Here is a 20,400-nt window from a genome sequence, read left to right as displayed (position 1 = left end):
CCTGGTCTATGCCTTAGCCAGCCCCTAGCCCAGACCAATCAGCCCCCACCTGATCTTCCACACACACCACCCCCACCGCAATAAGGTTATAAAATAGATGTGTGCCAAGGGACAAACCTCTCTCTCGGCTGCGTCCTGGACTTTGAGGTTCTGGTAGGTTTCCTTCATCTTAGCCCACCTGGGCAAAGGCAAGGGGAGACCCGCCTTTTTCTCCCACACAGGCTCTCTTCCCCTTCTGCCCTCATGTGCCAGAGGTTCTCTGGACCTTCTTGTCTTTCCTTCTCTTAATCTAATAAAGTCTCTCTAAACCTTAAGTCTATGGACTTTAATTCTTTGAGCTCATAAGAATCCAGGATTCTCTAAATTTGTGGGTGCATTAGCATACTGGTGTACAAGGAACCCTCCCCCCAACACTCCTTTTGGAGGCACTGTCCCATCTCTGGAACTGCATTTTCAAAATGTCCTAACAAGCCTCTTGCTCCACGGTGCGCATGGGCCTCTACCGAGAAACCAACCGGGCAGGCTGGGATCCGGTTCCCTCAGTCTAGGAGCATCTCCCCCACTTGCTGGCCTTCCTGTAAACCAAGAGACAGAGACGGCCTTGGTAGAATTGAATCCAGTATTCTCCTCTGCATTGGTTTTTGCTCCATCGCTTCTAGTTATGACCAGGATATTATACCCCAATTTAGGATGCATCACAAAGCGTAAAGAAGTAACAGAATGCAGTAAGATGGCGATGTGCTGAAAACAAGAGTAATTAGGCAGGGCTAGCTCAGTATAGAGCTTGACTAGAATATGTGCTGTGTACATACCTAAGTACACGTACGCTCATATGGCAAATTCCTCCGCACTGAGAGCAGAGAGCAACGACTGCCAGCTTTATCAAGAGCATCTGGGACAGCTCGTGAGCGAACTGCAGATTGGGCCTGTTGATATATCCCCATAGAAGGAAGGGTGTGGGGAAAGATGTCAGACCCACCACCTGAGGACTCAGGCACCCCCTGCGCATACACAAGGTCTCCGGGCCTTAGAGGGAGAGAGACTATAGCGAGGGTAAAAGGGCAAGAGACCACGCGCTCCTTGGAGAGGCACGGGGAGGTCATGAGACGTCTCAGTCAGTTGTACGACTGCTTTGGGGTCCCCAGGCCCTACAAGCCCTCACCCTGAGGCTGAGGGAAGAACATCCACCACGGGGGCGGTCCTGATGCAGGGAGCAGCGCCGAAGTAGCTATGGGGAGGCCATTATCCATTCTGGGATGAGACTGCTCCATGTTATGGTTGCTTGGAAGGGCTCCACATTCCTTTAAGAAACCTCACTCAACTCCTTGGTTAATCCAAACTGGTTTTGCTGCAGTCATACTTTGGCCTGTCACCTGTGCCTTATCTGGGGTGAATAGGCATGTGCTCATGTCTCCCCAAGGAACAGGTTTCTCGCAACCATCCTTATAGGTAATGCATATATATTTACAAATATGCTTATGCATATGGAAATAAGTGACTATATACTAACTGGGCACCAGCGTAAGCAGTTTGCAGGCATGTAGAAACCAAACCATTGCTACCTTCTGCGGGTGGGCACCGAATTTGATCCAGGTGAGCTAGTGCCCAAGCTGGGAGGTGAACCAGGCTACATCCAGCCGGGGCCACCCTGTATGCCACTCCCCTTCTCACCTGCTCTGAGCACTGTTGGATCCCCTTTCTCTCTGAGCTGTCCCTCTTCCTTTCTTATTTCTCTGCACCTGCTCACCCACCTCCCCTCGGCTCTGCACACCCAGGGGACCTCTAGTTCAAGGTCAAGGGACAAAGCTCCACCTCGGTGAGGCCCCGCTAAGAGCTCGCTAAGAGATACAACACGCAGCTGCCAGAGGCTCTGGAGACCCCTTGCGGAGCGACCCTCCACTGGGCCTCCCTTTCTCTGGGCCCACCTTCTTCCCTCTATAAGAAAGGGGCAGGGGCTGGGGACATAGCTTAGCCAGTAGAGTGCTGGGCTGGCATGCACAAAGCCCTAGGTTCGATTCCCCCCACTACCAAATAAACCAGGTGTGGTGGCGCACACCTGTAGTTTCAGCAGAAGGACCCAAAAAGTTCAAGGTCAGTCTTGGCTACATAGGGAGTTTGAGGCTATCAGGGGGTACATGAGACTCCCCATCTCAAAAAAAAAAAAAAAAAAAAACAAATGTAAAGTGGCAGTCACTCTATGTCAGGCACTATTGCGAGGCTCACAAGAGCCAAAGCCCAGCCCAGAGCCTGCTCTCCGCAGCTCCCGAGGCATGGCAGATGTCCTTGCTGTGCGCAGCGACATTCGTGACAGCACACCAGGGAGGCCCCAAAACCCCTTGCAACCGAGCTGGGAGTCATTTGGATGTCACGTGCATTGTGAGGATGCAAATGCTTGCGTCCCTGTCTCCTGAGTGGCCCCTTCACCTTCCTCTTCCTCCCAAGTCCTCTTCTCTGAACACAGAACTCAGAGCTGCTGGCAAGAGCCCAGGGTGGCAGAGCCGAGGGATGGCTCCTGGAGAGGAGATGTCACGGGTGGGAGAACTGTGGGGTGGGGTACCCCGCGTGTCCTCTGCCTCCCGAATCATGGGGCAGGATGGAGAGGGGTGCAAACAGGACCCATCAGGTGGGTGATTGTCTCTGCCTTAAGTTCCAATCCACTTTCTCCCACACCGGCCCTTTTGGAGATCAAACCCCAATCCAATCCTAAGCAGTAAACTTCTTAACCCCCAGACTGGCCACAGAGCAAGTGCAGACACAACAAGGAACTTGGAGGCCCCGGGGAGAGCTGATATCCAGTCAGGCAAGCGTCTGTTTCTGTCCAAGAGCTGCCTGTCTGACCAAGTGTCCCTATGAGAGGCAAGAGGTATTTCAAGTTAACATGATCCAAGCCAGCCCCCTTCTTCCTCTTAAGAACTCTGCCTCTGCTGCCAGCTGAATTTTCCATCACCTTCCGGATGGTCAGCTCACCAGTGGAGCTAGCATTCAATCAGGCACGGCCTGCAGGCTGGCTCTGGGCCCCATTGGTCTGGCATAGGCCGGTCCACACAGAGCAGAGGTTGCAAGCCACAGAGCTCCCTCCTCTCCTGCCGCCCATGTACTGGGTCTACTCTGTTTGGCTTCCCTGTTGACTCAGGCTTCCAAGCTGGGAGACCACACATGGAACCCTGGTTCCTAGCACCTCCCAGCCAGCTTCCCTTCACAGGAGCCACCTCAGGGGGCTGGATCCCACTCATCTTTAGAACTGGGGGGCCACTTCCCACCTCACCACTATCCTACGCTGTCTTAAGCCTGCTGCTTTTGCTCCACTTAGGTCCTGGTGTACCAAAGCCTGCTGCTGCCCTGTTTCTTCTGGCTCTGCTGGTCCATCCTCCAGGAATGCCTGTTTGCACCTGTCCAGTGAGCAGGACTCTTCCCAAAAACTCCCCATGTGTGATAAAAAAAATTGTATTTTTAAAATTATTTATTTATTTATTTGAGAGCGACAGACACAGAGAGAAAGACAGATAGAGGGAGAGAGAGAGAATGGGCGCGCCAGGGCTTCCAGCCTCTGCAAACGAACTCCAGATGTGTGCGCCCCCTTGTGCATCTGGCTAACGTGGGACCTGGGGAACCGAGCCTTGAACCGGGGTCCTGAGGCTTCACAAACAAGCGCTTAACCGCTACGCCATCTCTCCAGCCCTAAAAAAAATTTTTTAATGAGAGAGAGAGAGAGAATATATTGGCACACCAGGGCCTCCAGCCACTGCAATTGAACTCCAGACATGTCACCTTGCGCGTCTGCCTTATGTGGGATCTGAAGAGTCGAACGTGAGTTCCTCGGCTTCACAGGCAATTGCCTTAACCGCTAAGCCATCTCCCCAGCCCGTGATGATTAATTTTGATTGCCCACCTGATTGAGAACCATCTAAAGTACCTTTGAGGTACACTCCTTACAGCATCTGTGAGGAGTTCTCCAGAGAAGACGGCCCCTTGGAAAGTGAGCAGCACCTTGCCGTGGGCCGTGGGCTGTGTCTCACCAGTCACTGCTGGCTGCCTCCTGAGCCCCGCAGTTGTTAGGAAGCAGCCTCATGTTCCTGCTGCCAGACCCCCCCCCCCCCCCAGGGAATAGCCTGTCCTCCCTTACACTGCTGATTGTTGGTGACTGGGTCACAACAATGAGTAAAACAACCAAGATACTATGCTTCCCAACTGGCGGGGCTCCAGCCTCCTGCCCTACCCCCTGCGCACCTCCCACAACCTTATTACAGAACCCCCCACCCCGGTTCAGTAACAGTCCGCGCCTCCCCGTAACTAGCACAGTCTGCCTTCGGGACACTGTCGCTGGGCGGGAGGTACTGACAGGGACAAGACTCCACAGCCACGTGGTCCCGGCCTTCGCACCAGGCTGACACGTGCTTATTATTCCAGCTCACATATGGAGAGACTAAGCCCGGAGCCTAGGTCAGGGACCTGATTCTAAAGCTGGTGTGCCCATCACCCCGAGGGGACAGCCACTCCACTGTCCTGGTGATATCAAAGTCATTTTTGCTTCCAACTGGACATGCCTGCCAGCGAGCAAAGGGGCCAGGCGGGGAGGACTGTGGGTAATGGTTGGGGAATGGAGCCTGGGCCGTCCAGGTGGCTCTGGGACTCAGAAGCACCCTGAGTGACGTGACATATGGCTGCTTCCAGCGGAATAGTCCAGGGGGCAAATTCAGCCTCTGTCACTCCTGAGACGCAGCTCTCCGAGCCAGTCTCCTCTTCTAGAAAACTGGGGTCAGTGGACCCAGCTCCGAGTTGCAGAAGCCCAGTTTGCCACTCTGTCTGTACAAGCTCGGATGCTGGCTGGCCAGGTGGGTGGAGGTCTGCATCAAGATTAAGACCCTTAAGGGCTGTGGTGGTGAAATGACAGGTGCCATTTAATGTCCTCCTGGATATGCATGGGGTGGAAGGGCCAGTTCTCCATCCTTTGTAGACTCCGTATCCTAAGCCATGGTGTGTGTGGTGAGGCACAGGAGGTTAGAGGAGGCATGTAATCACCAGGATTGTATCTGGGCCAGGTAGTAGACATGTCCATTCTTACAACATTGGGTTAGAGACACCGTGTGTGTGTGTGTGTGTGTGCGCGCATGTGTGCGTGTGTGTAGTTCCTTCCCCACAGGTATATGCCTTGCTGGGGCCACGACTATACACCTCAAGGCTAGACGCATAGTAGGTGCTTATTATAGTGGTTTCTTTTAATGAGACAGGACCTAAAATCTCCTGTGAGGAATTTACCTAGATTATTTTGCCTAAGTGAACTGAAGTGGGAAGACCCACTTTAACTGCAAGTAGCATCATTTTATGGGCAGGGGTCCTGGACTATTTAAAAAAAAAGAGAGAGAGGGCTGGGGAGATGGCTCTAGGGTTAAAAGCGTGTGCTTGCAAAGGCTGCCAGCCTGGGTTTGATTTCTCAGTACCTATGAAAAGCCAGGTGTACAAAGTGGCATGTGTGTTTGGAGTTTGTCTGCAGCAGCAATAGACCCTAGTATGTGCCTCTCTCTCTCTCTCTCTCTCTCTCTCAAATAAATAAATAAAAATATTTAAAAAGGAGAGAGCTAGGGTTGAGAACACAGCTCAGTGGTGGAGCATTTGCCTTAATATGAGAGAGCTGGCTGGGTACCAGCATCCACCTCTCGCTGCTCCTGCACGGTGGACTGAAGGGGATCAGCTCTGCTTCGAGCTGTGCGCCTCCCCTCCACGGCAGACTGTAAATTCCCCAGTGCAGATTTTGTTGGGCATTTTATTCCAGCAGTGAGAAGGCAAGTGATGTCATCCCCAGTATGTTCCTTTCTCTCTCTCTCTCTCTTTCTCTCTCTCTCTCTCTCGCTTCTGTACTATCCCATCATCAGTCTTTAGCAAGGAATTTAGTGACTCATGTATGACTGCATGCGGTCTTTTAAATGTCCTCTCTTTTACTTTACCTCAGATGTGGCTCGGGCTTAGCAGTTTGGGGGGATGAAGGTAGCCAGGCTCAGGCAGTGACCCGCTTCGGTCACCTGCCGGCTGTGTGACAGTGGCCAGAAGCCTCGCCTCACTGATGGCTTTGTGGGAGTATTAGAGAAACTGTGCAGGAGACAGCCTGGCCCGGAGTCCCGGATGGGGAAGGCTCCTGCAACGGAGCTCTTTGGTTTGGCTCATGTCATAAAGCTGCCACCCTAGACCCTCCATACTGCATTTCCCTTCCTGCTATTCCCAGCAATCCCAGCCTTAGGGGTTTCTCAAAGCCAAGCAGGCCTTTGGCTGCCTTGGGAGGGGTCACAGGTAGCTGCGTCAGGCTAGACTGGCCAGCCTTGGGTGCCCGCTCCCCCCCCCCCCCGTCACTCTGCCAGAGATCTGATGCAACCATCATGAGCAAAGCCTGGCGCAGGCCCTGCACCACCAGCCTGTCAGAACATGCCCTCTCCCTGCTTACAAAGGCCCGTAGTGGGAACGCTGCCCTCTGTGGTGTCCACTCGTTCCTGCTATGCCATGAGGGTCAGGCTGGACATGGGGATTGTTGGCAGCTGAGTCAACGTGTTCAGTGACTTGCGGCTGGGTGTACCAGGGATGTGGGAGCCAGGCAGGGGGACAGATATGCCATCGACAAAGGAAGCCCAGGGTTGTGCCGCAGAGCCCACTACGAACAAGGCGCTGTGGGAAGCTGTGAGTGACACCATCTAGAAGCTGCACCCCCTATTTTGGCCTAGTCTGGCCTAATTACCTTCCCCTTCCCTACCCGTTCCTCCGCCCAGGACCCCACTGTCACTTGCGAAGCCCCTTCAATGCACTATGAAATCACCTAGACTCTTTCTCTTCCCCTCGCCACTGACCCTTGTCACCCACCCTTAGGAAGGGCAGAGCTGCCAGTCAGACTTCCACTCCTGACTGTTTGGCTTCGGTCCTCTATGAATGTGAAACGAAGGCTCAGGCTTATCCCTGGGGAGGGGCTACCCCTTCATCTCAACTCCACTCTCACACAGCTTTCTGTGATGCACAGCTTGATCACGTAAAGCCTCTGTTTAAAACTCTTCAGAGCCTGGGCTGGAGAGGTGGCTTAGCAGTTAAGCGCTTGCCTACATAGCTTAAGGACCCAGGTTCAATTCTCCAGGACACACGTAAACCAGATGCACAAGGTGGCGCATGCATCTGGAGTTCATTTGCAGTGGCTGGAGGCCCTGATGCACCCATTCTCTCCCTCTCTCAACTAAACAAGTAATACTTAAAATTAAAAAAAAATCAGAGTATTTTCACCACGGCCAGGATCAATCTGAAACACCTTCACTTGGCACCAGGAGTCCCTCAGAACGCAGCTCTGTCAGTCTTTCCTGCTCGCTGTCTGCAGCCCTGCTTAGGTCGGCTGCGCCTGTCCCCACACACAGTCACATTCTGTATGTCCAAATCTCTTCAAGTCACTTGCATAACATCTTGGCTTCCTTTGTCCCCACCCCATCCCTAAAAACTCCTACTCATCCTCAAGATTCAACTGAGATGGGCCCTCTGCAAATCTTCTCTAACAAACACCTGAAAATCCACTTGTCATCTCCTTTCTCTGTGCAGACCCTCTCCAAGAACGTACCATGTAGCATGACAGATATTTAAGCAGCCATCCTTTGGGCAACAAGAGGGACCTTCTTTACATATGGGCTACGTCCAGGTCCTTCCCGACCCCCTTGACATCGTGCTGGGAGCCCAGCATGTCTGAGGACCTCAGTAAACATTTGGCAAGGAGTGAGGGCAGGAGCTCAGGTCTTTCGGGGAAGTCCTATAACTGCCTGGCTTTGGGTGCAAGCCAGAAGTGACCTGCCTTCCCCAGAATTCCAGGCACTTCTGGTTTGGGCTGAGCCAAGTCCTGTGACCGCTTCGCAGAATCACCTGGAACGGGCTTTGAGTTGTTTCCTTCTTTGGTCTCAACAGCATGGGGCCTGTCCCCAACAGCCTCCTCAGCTGTTTTTCTGAAGTCCTAGGGCCTGTGAGCTTCCCCAATCTCAGGGTCCTGTGGCTTTTGTAATCCCTCCTTACCCTCCACAGAGTAGGCAGGGCCACAGCTCAGCCGGGAGAGTCGTCCACTCTGGTCCCTGTCCCTGGGCTCTGGCCAGCCAAGGGGTCTGCAGGGCCAGGAGCCGTGAGGGATCCTGGCTGCTGGCTGCAGAGCCTGTGGCCACCCCCACGGGGACTGCGTCTCCAGCAGCCCGTCTCTCTCTCTCTCCCTCTCTCTCTCTCTCTCTCTCTCTCTCTCTCTCTCTCTCTCTCTCCTGGAATCCATTAGTCCTGTTCCTACAGCCTCCACCAGGCTGTGGCAGGCTTCCCAAGTGTGTGCACACAGAGAGAACTAAAGAAATGCATCTTGCAAAGACCCTCACGGGACTGCAGACCACTGTCACCCAAAAGGGCCACGAGATGGGGTGGGGAGGTCCTGTGGCAGGGTAGGTCTGTGATGGCAGGGGTCGGGGCTGGGGGGGCTCCACACAACTGAAAGCCAGCCCCTGTGCCAACCAGGACTTGGGTCTTGCTGGCACAGAGGTGGCACTGCTCATGTGTGACCTCAGCATCTTCGAGTGTGTGGCTAGTGAGCAGAGAACACTGCTGTGATTCCAGGGGTCTGGACCCCCCCCCACACTGGCTTGGGCTGATTCATGCGCAACTAAGGTGTCAGGCCCGGCACAGAATGACCTATGGATTATGCTTGAAAGACAGAGCTCCGTCTGTCTCCACACTGGGCCACCTCTGATGTCACCTCCATGCCCATGGGTGGGGTTGTCACAGCTCTGGAAGAACACAGAGACTCCGGCGGCCATCCTGACCCAGTCTGAACACGTCTGTCCTTAGCTTCTCCCGCCTCGGCCTTTGCTTTCTGAGCTGGAAGACGCCCACAGCCTGTGCAGCTCAGAACCCAGCACACCATGCGCATCGGGCCGAACTCTCTGGCCACCAGCTCGGCTACAAGAGCACCCACGTGAGCCCTCCTGGTCAGTCACAGCCCCACCAGGGGCTCCTGTCTCTTGGCTCTGCTTCCTCACCAACCATCCCCTCCTCGGGCCCCTCCCATCCCTCGATGACACTGGGCTCAAGGGGATATGGCCCGATCTGGCCGCATACAAGGTGGTTTTTATCCTTTCTCCCACACAGGAGCATGGGATGATCTGTCCTGTGGTGGGCCCTGCTTACCCCCAGCCATACCAGGCTACCTGCTCCATTCCTCTCCCCAGCTAGGGTCACTTCTCAAGTCACAGCAACCAGCTCCATGCTTTCAGAACACTCTGGGTGTCTGTCTCTCCCGAGGCTCCAGACTCATCTAGCCAGCTGCAGCCCACACCTCCCCTGAGACATCCCACAAACACCCCACAGCTCTCCTGGCCCCAACTTGGCCCTCCACTTTCCCTCTGAGACATCTGGTACTTTCAGCAAATGCTACCAGGGGCTACCCCGTTACGTAGAAAGAAGCAGACTGGTTTTTGTGCCCGCTCTTGGGAGGAAAGACTAAATTCCTGGGATTTTTTTTCCCCCAGTAGTAATAGTGTCTTTGCTGTCAGGAGCTCCTTGGTGCACAAGTGAGTTTATGCTGAGAGACGCACATCTGAGAATGGGGACTGAGCGCAGAGCGACCCAGAGGGCAAGAGGTCAGTGGTGGCGGGGGGGGGGGGATACACAGAGGCAACAGTCTCCTCAGGGATGGCTGCTCAGTTCCATGCCACCACCCGTGGTTCAGCCCAACAGGTTGGCAATGCCACACCCTGCAGAAAACTCGGTGCAGTTCTCAGTGGCACAGTGTGCCAGGTGTCCCAGGAGGGGGAATGTTCCTGACCCCACACACAGGGACGGGCAATGGCTCTCACTGCCTTCGGCATCCCCTTGCGTCATCAACCGGCTCGTCCAATTTGTCCCGAGTTCTGAATCATCTCGGCAGAAGTGGGTGCAGGCACCCTTGAAGTTGTCTGTGCTTTAGGAAGCTTGGGGACTCTACTTGGGTCTTCCATCCGGGTGGAGGCAGTCTAAATGGGGCCTTAACTAGCCTTGACTTTGGGGGAAGGTCTGTGCTAACTTCTGGTGGTTAGTCTTGGAAGGGACATGTAAGACCCTCAGTCACCCTTGTCCTGGCTTTCCCTCTTCCCTCACACTCAGGATCGGCTCAGATCCCATCAGCTCAGACTTTCAGAACATGGCCACCTCCACCTCCTCCACCCTAGTCTGGTCATTACCATCTCATTCTTTGTCCCCACCACACATATTCAACCCCCCCCCCCGCCTCACCCGTGTCTCTGGGCTTCACTTCCCACTGCCACCCCCAGCATCTGTCTTTTTTGCCATCCTGCGTGTTCTCCACACAACCCACATGTCAGCCTGCCTTGGGGCTGTGTGTTTACTTCTGCAAGAGCCTTCATTCTAGCCCCAGCTGTGACCTCCCAGAGAAGCCCACTGCAGACGCCTCACCTACAATAGCCCCATTGCACCCTGGCTCATCTCAGTGGCTTAATTCCTCGCAAAAGCGTCATTTGCTCCTGGCGCCTCTCTGCAGGAGAAAGCCAGCTCCTGAGGACAGCGCCACCCTGCAGACAGAGCTGTCTCCTTCACTGCCATGTTCCCTCTGTTTGGCTCAGTGGGCACAGGCTGAACGAAGGAATAATTGACCGCCGTGACACCCTGATCGGCAGCCTCCAAGAAACCCTCCTATAACCATCTGGGGCCCACGGAGCATTTCGCTTTCCAGGAGTCTGTTATAAAGGTTTATTTATACAGATGTGGAGGGCATCACAGGAGGGCTGTATAATATAAGCACTGTGGGCTAAGGAAAAAAATAATAATACCAATTCTTTACTACCAGGTGCCGGAGAAGCAAAACACGCAGGTAAACGGTGGAAAAGTCGCTAAGGGGGTTGGGCTTGGTGGCACCCACCTTTAATCCCAGCACCCAGGAGGCTGAGGTAGGAAAGTCAGAGGACCACCATGAGTTTGAGGCCAGCCTGGACTACACAGTGAGTTCCTGCTCAGTCAGGTATATAGTGAGACCCTGCTTCAAAACAAAACACAAGGAAAGAAAAGAAAAGAAAAGAAAGAAAAGAAAAGAAAAGAAAGCAAACGTTGCCAAGAGGTTCAAAACAGAAATGCAACTGGGTTAAATAAGACCACGAGCTTGGGCTGTCACAATTTGAGCGTCTGTCTTATTTCTCCCATTGCCTGGCTTATTCATGACCTGGCGGCAGCAGCGCCTGCCCTGGGCCTCAGTTTCGTTTTCTGCAGAACAGAGAGGCGACAACGGCTTTGGGCTCGCACCCCAGAGCCCCCACAAGCGTCCTGCCGAGGTGTCACCGGGAAGGCTCCCCTGCTCAGTCTAGCAGTGCAGGCGGTCCCAAGACATTGGAGGGAACGAGAGTCAGGGGCACGTGTCTCTCTGGGCATCACGGCCCATTTCTGGCTTCCCAGGGCAGTGGCCGGGAGAGGAGATCCTGCTGAGTCAGTAGCAGGTGCTGAAACCGAGTTGTTATGCGCAGCGGGGCCAAGCTTGCTCAATAAAACGCCCCGCACCCAACTGTAGGGTTACCAGGTCACTATTAACCAGAGAATTTGAACTGGAATGCAGACATACCTTTCCATTTTCTTTTCTAATTTTTTTTAATTTATTTATTTGAGAGCGACAGACACAGAGAGAAAGACAGATAGAGGGAGAGAGAGAGAATGGGCGCGCCAGGGCTTCCAGCCTCTGCAAACGAACTCCAGACGCGTGCGCCCCCTTGTGCATCTGGCTAACGTGGACCTGGGGAACTGAGCCTCGAACCAGGGTCCTTAGGCTTCACAGGCAAGCACTTAACCGCTAAGCCATCTCTCCAGCCCTACCTTTCCATTTTCTTTATAAAGTATGCTGCGTTTGCTCTTTTGTTGTAGTAATAGAAACTGGCTCACACTACTGCCCTAGTCCCGTTGTCCATTACTGATTTTTACAAACAAAATAGCTTCTGAAGTTTGAGTTTTACTATTTTCTTAATTTTTGGGTTTGTTTTTATTTTTATTTATTTATTCGAGAGAGAAAGAGGCAGATAGAAAGAATGGGCGCACCTGGGCCTCCAGCCACTGCAAACGAACTCCAGACGCATGCGCCCCCTTGTGCATCTGGCTAACGTGGGTCCTGGGGAACCGAGCCTCGAACCGGGGTCCTTAGGCTTCACAAGCAAGCGCTAAACCACTAAGCCATCTCTCCAGCCCCTTTTTTTTTTTCAAGGTAAGGTCTCACTTGAGCCCAGGCTAATCTGGAATTCACTATAGAGTCTCAGAGTCTCAGGGTGGCCACAAACTCACAGTGATCCTTTTACCTCTGCCTCCCCAGCGCTGGGATTAAAGGCGTGCACCACCACGCCCAGCTGAAGTTTGAGGTTTAAATTTCAAAGCCCGTTTTAAGTGTCTATGTCTAACTTAATTTTTTTCTAACCTCTGTCATATGCTTTAGAGTTTTATAATACAATGAATTTGTACAGGCTGAGTGGCTTTTTCATTTTTTATTTTTATTTATTTATTTATTTGAGAGTGACAGACAGAGAGAGAAAGAGGCAGAGAGAGAGGAGAATGGGCGCGCCAGAGCTTCTAGCACTGCAAATGATCTCCAGATGCGTGCACCCTGTTGTGCATCTGGCTAACATGGGTCCTGGGGAATCGAGCCTCAAACCAGGGTCCTTAGGCTTCACAGGCAAGTGCTTAACCGCTAAGCCATCTCTCCAGCCTGGCTGAGTGGCTTTGCTCTGACTCCGAACAGCCCACCTCTGATGACGGGCTCAGGAGTGTCCCCACTGTTGCCTGCAGGAGTTGGTGTGGAGCCTAGTGAGCAGGCTGTGCAGACTCCTAGGTCATACCTCACTGGGGTCTCCCAGCTCCAACAGAGATCTCTTCACCCACACTTACCTCCCTCCCACTCCCACTGTGGTTTCAAACTCGGGGCTGTGCAAAATAAATGGCTGCAATTGCCAGGAGAGGAAGCCTTTGCTGTAAGCTGAATGCGCCTGTGGTGGTTTGAGTCGGGCATCCCCCATAAACTCATGTGTTCTGAATGCTTGGTCCCCAGTTCATGGAAATTTGGGAGGTGGAGCCTTGCTGGAGGAGGTGTGTTGTTGGGGGGGGGCTTAAGGGTGCTATATCCAGCTTCCCCTTTTCAGAGATCAGCTCACTCTCCTGCTGCTGTTTTCCTCTTGTTGCTGCCCAGGTGACGTCCAGTCTCTGCTCATGCCATGCTTTCCCCTAACATCATGGAGCCTCCCTTCCAGACCATAAGCCCGAATAAGCAACTTTCTTCCCATTGGCTGCCTGTGGTCGGGTGTTTTGACGCAGCGACGTGGAGGTAACTGCAACAGTGCTCCCTCGGTTCTCTTGCTGAAACCAAACCTCCTGGACCTTGGAATATGCCCGTGTGTGTACGCAGGACTTCAGGTGACTCAACTGAGGATTTCTCAACTTTATGGTGGTGTGCAAACAGTGCACGTTCACTAGAGTCTGCGCTTCCAGTTTTGAACTTGGATGTCTTCCTGAGCTAGCCTTCGGGTGGCCATGCCCGGCTGGGCAGTGGGTTGAAGCTCCCTGTCATCAGCTGGGGAGGCCACTGATCCTCTACGGTGTGTGGGGCTCCAGCTAAGCTAGGATGGTTGGCAGTGAGGTGTGTGAACACCTTTTTCTTTTTAAATTTTATTTTATTAAATTTATTTATTTGCAAGCAGAGAGAGGTAGAGAGAAGATAGGTGTGGTGGTTTGATTCAGGTGTCCCTCCATAAACTCAGGTGTTCTGAACGCTAGGTTCCCAGCTGATGGAGATTTCAAAATTAATGCCTCCTGGAGGGAGTGTGTTGTTGGAGGCGGGCTTACGGGTGTTATAGTCAGTTTCCCCTTGCCAGTGTCTGGAATACTCTCCTGTTGCTATGGTCCACCTTATGTTGGCCAGGGGGTGATGTCCACCCTCTGCTCATGTCGTTGTTTTTCCTGCCATCATGGAGCTTTCCCCTAGGGCCTGTAAGCCAAAATAAACCTCTTTTCCCACAAGCTGCTCTCGTTGGGTGATTTCTACCAGCAATGTGGACCTGACTGCGACAACAGACAAAGACAGAATGGGCACACCAGAGCCTGTAGCCACTGCAAATGAACTCCAGATGTGTGCGCCCCCTTGTGCATCTGGCTTACGTGGGTCCTGGGGAATCAAACCTAGGTCCTTTGGCTGTGCAGGCAAGTGCCTTAACCACTAAGCTATCTCTCCAGCCCAGTGAATGCATTTTTTTTTTTTTTTTTACCTGACAATGTCTTCATCCTACAAAGAGCGTATCAGCATGGAACCCCACTGCAAACTGTCTGCATTTGGAGATTGAGGGGGCTGACTTAGGATGAGGTCAGGGTGGCATCTAATCCAACATGTCCTTATAAGAAACACATTCACGAGAGACCATGGGCAGATGTGGGGAGAAGGTGGCCCCAGCAATCCAAGGCCAGTGTCCTCAGAAGATAGGACATCTACTTTAGTTCCCTGCTCGCTGCTGGGACAAAGAATCTGACCAAAAGCAGCTGATGGGAGGAAAGGTTTTCTTTTGGCTCAGAGTCTTGAGGGGCAGCTCCATGATGGCAGGGGCACGAGCAGAGGCGGCATGCCACCCGCGCCACATGTGGAGAACAGAAGCAGGAGAGTGAGCTGATCTCTGGCAAGGGGGAGCTAGCTAAAACACCCCAAGCTCCATCCTCAACAACATACTTCCTCTAGCAGGCTCTGTCTCCTAAGTTACCATCAGCTGGGGACCAAACATTCAGAACACATGAGTTTATGGGGGACACCTACGTGCAAACTGCCACCATCTTGAATGTAGGCTTCCAGCCTCTAGAAGGGTGAGAAAGTGAACTCCATTCTGCCCGTGTTTTTGTTACTGTGGCAGCAGGGCCCTCCAAGCCCATGTCCCCAAAGCTATAGCTCCTGGGTCAGAAGACCGAACACAGGACCCACAGCAAATGGTTGTTTTTTTTTTTTTTTTTTTTTAAATCATTTTGAGAAAAAGAAAACCTTTAGAATAGAAAACAACAACAGAGTAATCTAAAGTTCTTGGATGTAGTGGACCGGACTGACCAAAATGCCCACACTTGCGGGGCAGACGCATGTCTCAAGCGTTAACTACTCTGGGATTATATAAGCAGTGACAAGTCATGGTGGGGCAGCCAGGAAGTGAAGGAAGTATTACCCTTCCACACTGCCTCTCCCTCTCCCCTCCTTTACCTTGCTTATATTGTTTTTCAATATAGTTATAAAAATACAGTCAGGATTAATTTTGGAAAATTGCCTTTTCTCTTTAACAATGAAATGTGAAGATTTCCTCCTACATTATTAATAATTCATCTCAAACGCAGTTCTCAATGGCTGCCCGCCCAGAACCTTCCCTATCTGCAGGTGCCACGGCGAAGGCCCTGTCCTGTGCCTTTGGAGCGGACTGATTTCTATTTTTAACTAACACGAGCGGTGCCCTGACAAACATCCTCATGCATCAATCTTTGTACACATCTTAGCAACTTCCTTGGGGCAGGTTTCCTGGAAATAGAGTTACTAGTGACTCACATTTTGAAAGAGGAAATGTTAAAAGATCTTTAAAAATTCTAGTTGGGGAATTATTTACCTCAGCACTCGGGTCCAATCAGTGGCTATAGTGCTGCAGAAAACGTCTCTCACTCCCCTAGCAATCATTAACGATCTATAACACGCACGTGCAGGCAACCCTAATTAAACTCGGTAGGTCGTACACAAGAAAAAAAAAAGGCATTGAAACAGAAGAGGGAGTAGTTGAGGTGAAGAAGGGGTTCAGTGGAACGGAGCTGGGGAGGGGGTTAAGAGAAGGTAATGGGAGGGAATGACCAAAATACATTATGTACGTGTATAAAAACTGTCCATAAATAAAAGACATCCTACTTGGTATTATATTTTAGGAGTGAAGCCACTTCTTATCACACATATATAAAGCTTTGCAGGGGCTGGGTCATAATTTTAAACATCTCTCAAAGAGCAAGGAAAAAAAAAATGAAGAAAAACTGAGTTACCCATCGTCATTGTCAGCACAAGGAAGCGTCTCCCATAGCTAGCGAAAATGAGGGTGCCATTCTGGTGAAAACCTCAAAAAGGGAAGGGAGGGAGAGGGGTGCTTGGGGCTACATTTTTGACAACAAGTTGTGGGGATCTTGTCTATCAATGAGGAAACTGTGGCAGAAAGAGGTAAAGTCACTCACTTACCCCAGGGTCACATGCAGCTCAGGAAGAAAGTGTGAAATTTCTAAAGATCCTAGATTCACTCATTACCCACAGTGCCCTGGGACAGGGTCCTCAGGTGATGATTTTCACCCAGGCCCCAGGAGCTGAGCGGGACAGCTCCGGGAGGCTCCCAGACCCACGACACTTGCTGGTCTGTTCTGCCCCTCCCATCTCAGGGTCAGGGAGGCATCTGGAGGATGAGGCGATCAGGTGCCTCAGGAGGACGAGCCTGGAGGCCTCCCTGGTGAGGATCAGGCGATGATCAACATGTCCACCTGCCATCAAACACTCATCCCTGTGTTCATCCCACTCGAGCCGTGACGGGCTGCGTTGACAACCCAGAGACGCTCTAATGCTGTGTGTCCTGTGGATTTAGGCAGGCAGGCCAGGACATGCTCCTGGGAGGAAGTGGGTGACATTGGGAGGTGCTCCCTTCATTTCCTACTATTGGAAAGGACAAAGTGCTGCTTCCCAAGGAAAAGGAGATCTCTCAAGTTGGGTGGACCTGGGCTTCCATCGCGCCTCCCCAGTGTGACGTGGCCTCGGGCAAGTCCTCACTGCTCTTCTCACCAAGTGTCCTCTGCACAGGGTGGGGTGATCACCCACTTGTCCTCAGGAGGAGTTAACACAGGAGATTCCTGTCACATCCTCAACATGGAGTACGTGGGAAAGAAGCCAGAAAGGGTCAGGTCCCCTCAGATGCGCACCTCTCCGTCTTGACCCACAACAGAGGTGACAAAAACCGGGTCCTTGCAGTGCTCAGGGAACAATCACATCAACTTGGGACTCCAGCTCAAGGCGGCAACACCATCTCCACACAGCCGCGCTGCCCAGCCTTCTCACCCTTGGACCATTTCTCTGAACAGAGGGGCCGCCACAGACGGCGTTTGGAAGGGAACACGAACTTCACACATATTGACGACATAAAGCTTCAAAAACCTGGAAACTGTCCACTGCCCACCATCTCTAACCAAGAAACACCAGACCCACCGCATGGGGAGCTTTCTGAGGGAACAGCTCCCCTCATCTCTCTAAGGAGGGCACCACTGGATAGCCCAGAAAAGGGGGTCAAGGAAGGCTCTCTTCCTGTCGAAATCACTTGTGGCAACTGCTAGTTCCTTTTGGTGGGAAGCCAGCACCACATTGTCCCCCCCGGGGGAGGTGGCCACACTCCTGAGGTAGCCCCCAGGCACAGGGACTGGGTCTCTAAGCCTTTGTAAACAAGCGCCTTGGGGTCTTGGGCGGGCACCGAGTGTGTAAGTGTGGAGGGGCACTCCTGATGACCCATGGAGCGCCTCCTACCTACCCAGGTCCAGGACCAAGGATGGCCAGCACTGAGCAGTCACTGCAGAACTTTCTCTGCAGGCTTCCAGGCCCTCCCTTGTTCTGTCCCAGGCAAGCACCATCCTGTGGGTGACACTCCCTTTTTCAAAGTCCCTCCTCCCCATTTTACACACACACACACACACACACACACACACACAAAATCCCCTCCATGTGCTAATGTTAGTGAGATAATAGTGCCAAAGTAGCTCAGGGATAAAATAGTGGAAAAATTATCTGATGTCAACCGAAGCTAGTACATTGTGAAGGACTGGTAGGAAAGCCACAGGACCTGCACCAGCACATTTCTCTTTATCTCAAAAAGACATTTCCTGGAGATAGCTCAGCAGTTAGAGGTGCTTGCATAGAAAGCCTGCCAGCCCAGGTTCAATGTCCTGGTACCCGTGAAAACTGCATGTGCAAAGGTGGCGCAGGCTTCTGGAGTTCATTTGCTGTGGCCAGAAGTTCTGGCACACCTATTCTCTTTCTCTTTCTCGGTGTGTGTGTGTGTGTGTATGTGAGTGTGTGTGTGTGTCTGTTTCCAAATCCATAACTAATATTTTTAAAGACATGTCCAAGGGCATCATTCTTTGGGTAGAACACCACACCAAGGAAAGCTATAGACGCAGGAATAAGCAGCTCTCAGCCCGCTGGCAACTTCCTTCTCCCTGCCCCCCACCAGGGGCTGGGGAGTGACAGGCAGAGGTTAGGAAGCTCAGGGGTCAGTTACACACACAGGTGGTTTGAGAGTGGGCATGTCTCTGTCAAGGCCACCGTCAGCATGGGGGTGTGCAGGCAGGAACAACGGGCTTCTGAGTCCCAGGTGGGCTGGAGGGTCGCAGCCCGCACTCACCTGTTCGCTGGGCCTCTCTCAGTCCACGCTCTGAGGCTGGAGAACCCTGCAGAAGGACAAAATCAGAAGGCACATTAGGGGCTTGGGATTCTACTCCCGGCAGCCAGGGTTTTGGATGTGGCCGAAACATGTTTCCAAGTTAATTTTGATTCTCTGCACCAATTGGGCTTTCTAATTCCTCCTGGGAGATGTGGATCCCAGAGCAACAGCGAAAGCCTGGAGTGATGCCAGGCCGTCCCCTCAAGATGCACAGAGGCTGCCAGTCCCCTTGCGTGGCCCCGGGGGTTCTGGTTTGATGCTGTGACCCACAGGGCTCCCGTGTACCACCCTCTTGGGGTTTCCTACCCCCTTGTTTTAAACCGGGACACCTGGATTCCTGGAGGGACAGGGCAAGGCCTGTTCCTCTGAGACACAAAGGATGAGGAGGTCCAGTCAGACATAGTACAGAGCGTGGTTCTGGGAGGCTGAGCAGATCAGGGTCCCCAGGGGCCACTGTGCCATCTGGGAGGGTGAGTTAGAGGACTCCTTGGCAGAGGTGTGGGCAGGAGCAGGGAATCCTCACAGGATGGGCTGCTTGCAAGGGGACCCTTTCTGGTGTAATGGAGTGGGAGGAGAGGAGGGGATGCAGACTCAGGCCCGGCAAGAAAAGATCCCCAACAGATACTGTCATCTATGCTCAGACAAGCACCTTGCCCCAGGTGATCCTCAGAGAATGTGCAAGAAACAAAGCCATGCTGCATGCACTTCAATGGGAGAGAGAGAAATCACCGGAGAAAATACCCAACAGTGGACACACTGCCAGCCTTATACTTGGTCAGCCAGGTCAAATGAGCCAACGGGTGCAATAGTGGCACATCTGTTATGGGGAAAACCAAACACCCTCTCATATGATTGGAGGCCCACTCCATGGGAGGGAATACATCCCTGATATTGAAAACCTACAACAGGGGTAGTCATGAACCCTAGGGGTGTAACGTCTGCTGCTATCTGGCTAAATGTATATACCATGCTCACCTAACTGACCAGTAAGCACTTCTCTTAATGTTCCTACCCATATATTAATGCTATTCTCACTTTTGGTTAGAGAACCTTCTCTGTTCAAATGGTAGTGACCTTGGGATGACTCAGAAGGCACCATGGTGCTGAGAAGTGACAGAGGAGTGCTCAGCATTGAAATATCTTTATCACACCTTCCAAGGCTCAGGGTCCATTGTGGAAGAGGTGGCAGAAAGAATGTAAGAGCCAAAAGAAGGGTAGGGTTCTTTACTATGAGCTCGGGCAGACACAAAATGGCCTGGATATCCATGACCTCACAATGCCTGATACTACCTACACAAGACCATCATAATAAGAGGAAAAGATCATGACATCAAAATAAGAGACCAGTTGAGAGGAGGAGGGGATATGATGGAGAGTGGAGTTTCAAAGGGGAAAGTGGGGGGGGGAGGGAGGGAATTACCACGGGATATTGTTTATAATCATGGAAGTTGTCAGTAAAAAATAAATAAAAATAAAACAAACAAACAACAACAAGAAAAAAAACTCATCCACCCTTGCATGCTATATCCTTCTAGTGCTCCCTATTGGCCAAAACTAACAGGATGATAAAACATGCAGGAATCACGATACAACCCACCCACGCCACCTCCCTGGCCATGTGGCAGGCTGCAAAAGAGCAGACAGCAGATCTTAGGGGTCACGTGGTATATATCTTGTCTTCTGGTCCTGCCTATGCCCCACTATCCCAAGGCCCACACCCTTCAGGCCCCAGCTAACCAGATCCTACAGTGCCCCAAGCAGGGTTTCACCCGGTGACTGTGAATCAACATCGGGCGCTTGGAGCCCTTCCCGCTGGGTCTTTCTGCTCTGCTCAGTGGCCCGGGACGGCGACGTCTGCTCCGTGCCTCAGTTCTACCTTGCCTGCCCCACTCCACACCTGGGGCCTGGCCTGTGTCTGACCTTCCCCATGGCCTCCCCAGCCTGT

At 52.4% G+C, this 20,400-nt stretch overlaps 1 long non-coding RNA gene across 1 annotated transcript in view; it reads right to left on the bottom strand.

The window, feature by feature from the left end:
- Positions 1 to 20,400, bottom strand: part of LOC123454564 — a 239,200-nt gene that overhangs the window by 147,074 nt on the left and 71,726 nt on the right. The window contains exon 2 of the long non-coding RNA XR_006633402.1: positions 18,417 to 18,462. This is a non-coding gene — a long non-coding RNA (uncharacterized LOC123454564). The remainder of the gene's footprint in view (positions 1 to 18,416; positions 18,463 to 20,400) is intronic.

The sequence above is a fragment of the Jaculus jaculus genome, chromosome 14 (genome assembly GCF_020740685.1).
Source record: "Jaculus jaculus isolate mJacJac1 chromosome 14, mJacJac1.mat.Y.cur, whole genome shotgun sequence".
Lineage (NCBI taxonomy): Eukaryota > Metazoa > Chordata > Mammalia > Rodentia > Dipodidae > Jaculus > Jaculus jaculus.
Note: the sequence above shows the minus strand (reverse complement) of the source record. Positions and strands in the feature narration are given on the sequence as shown.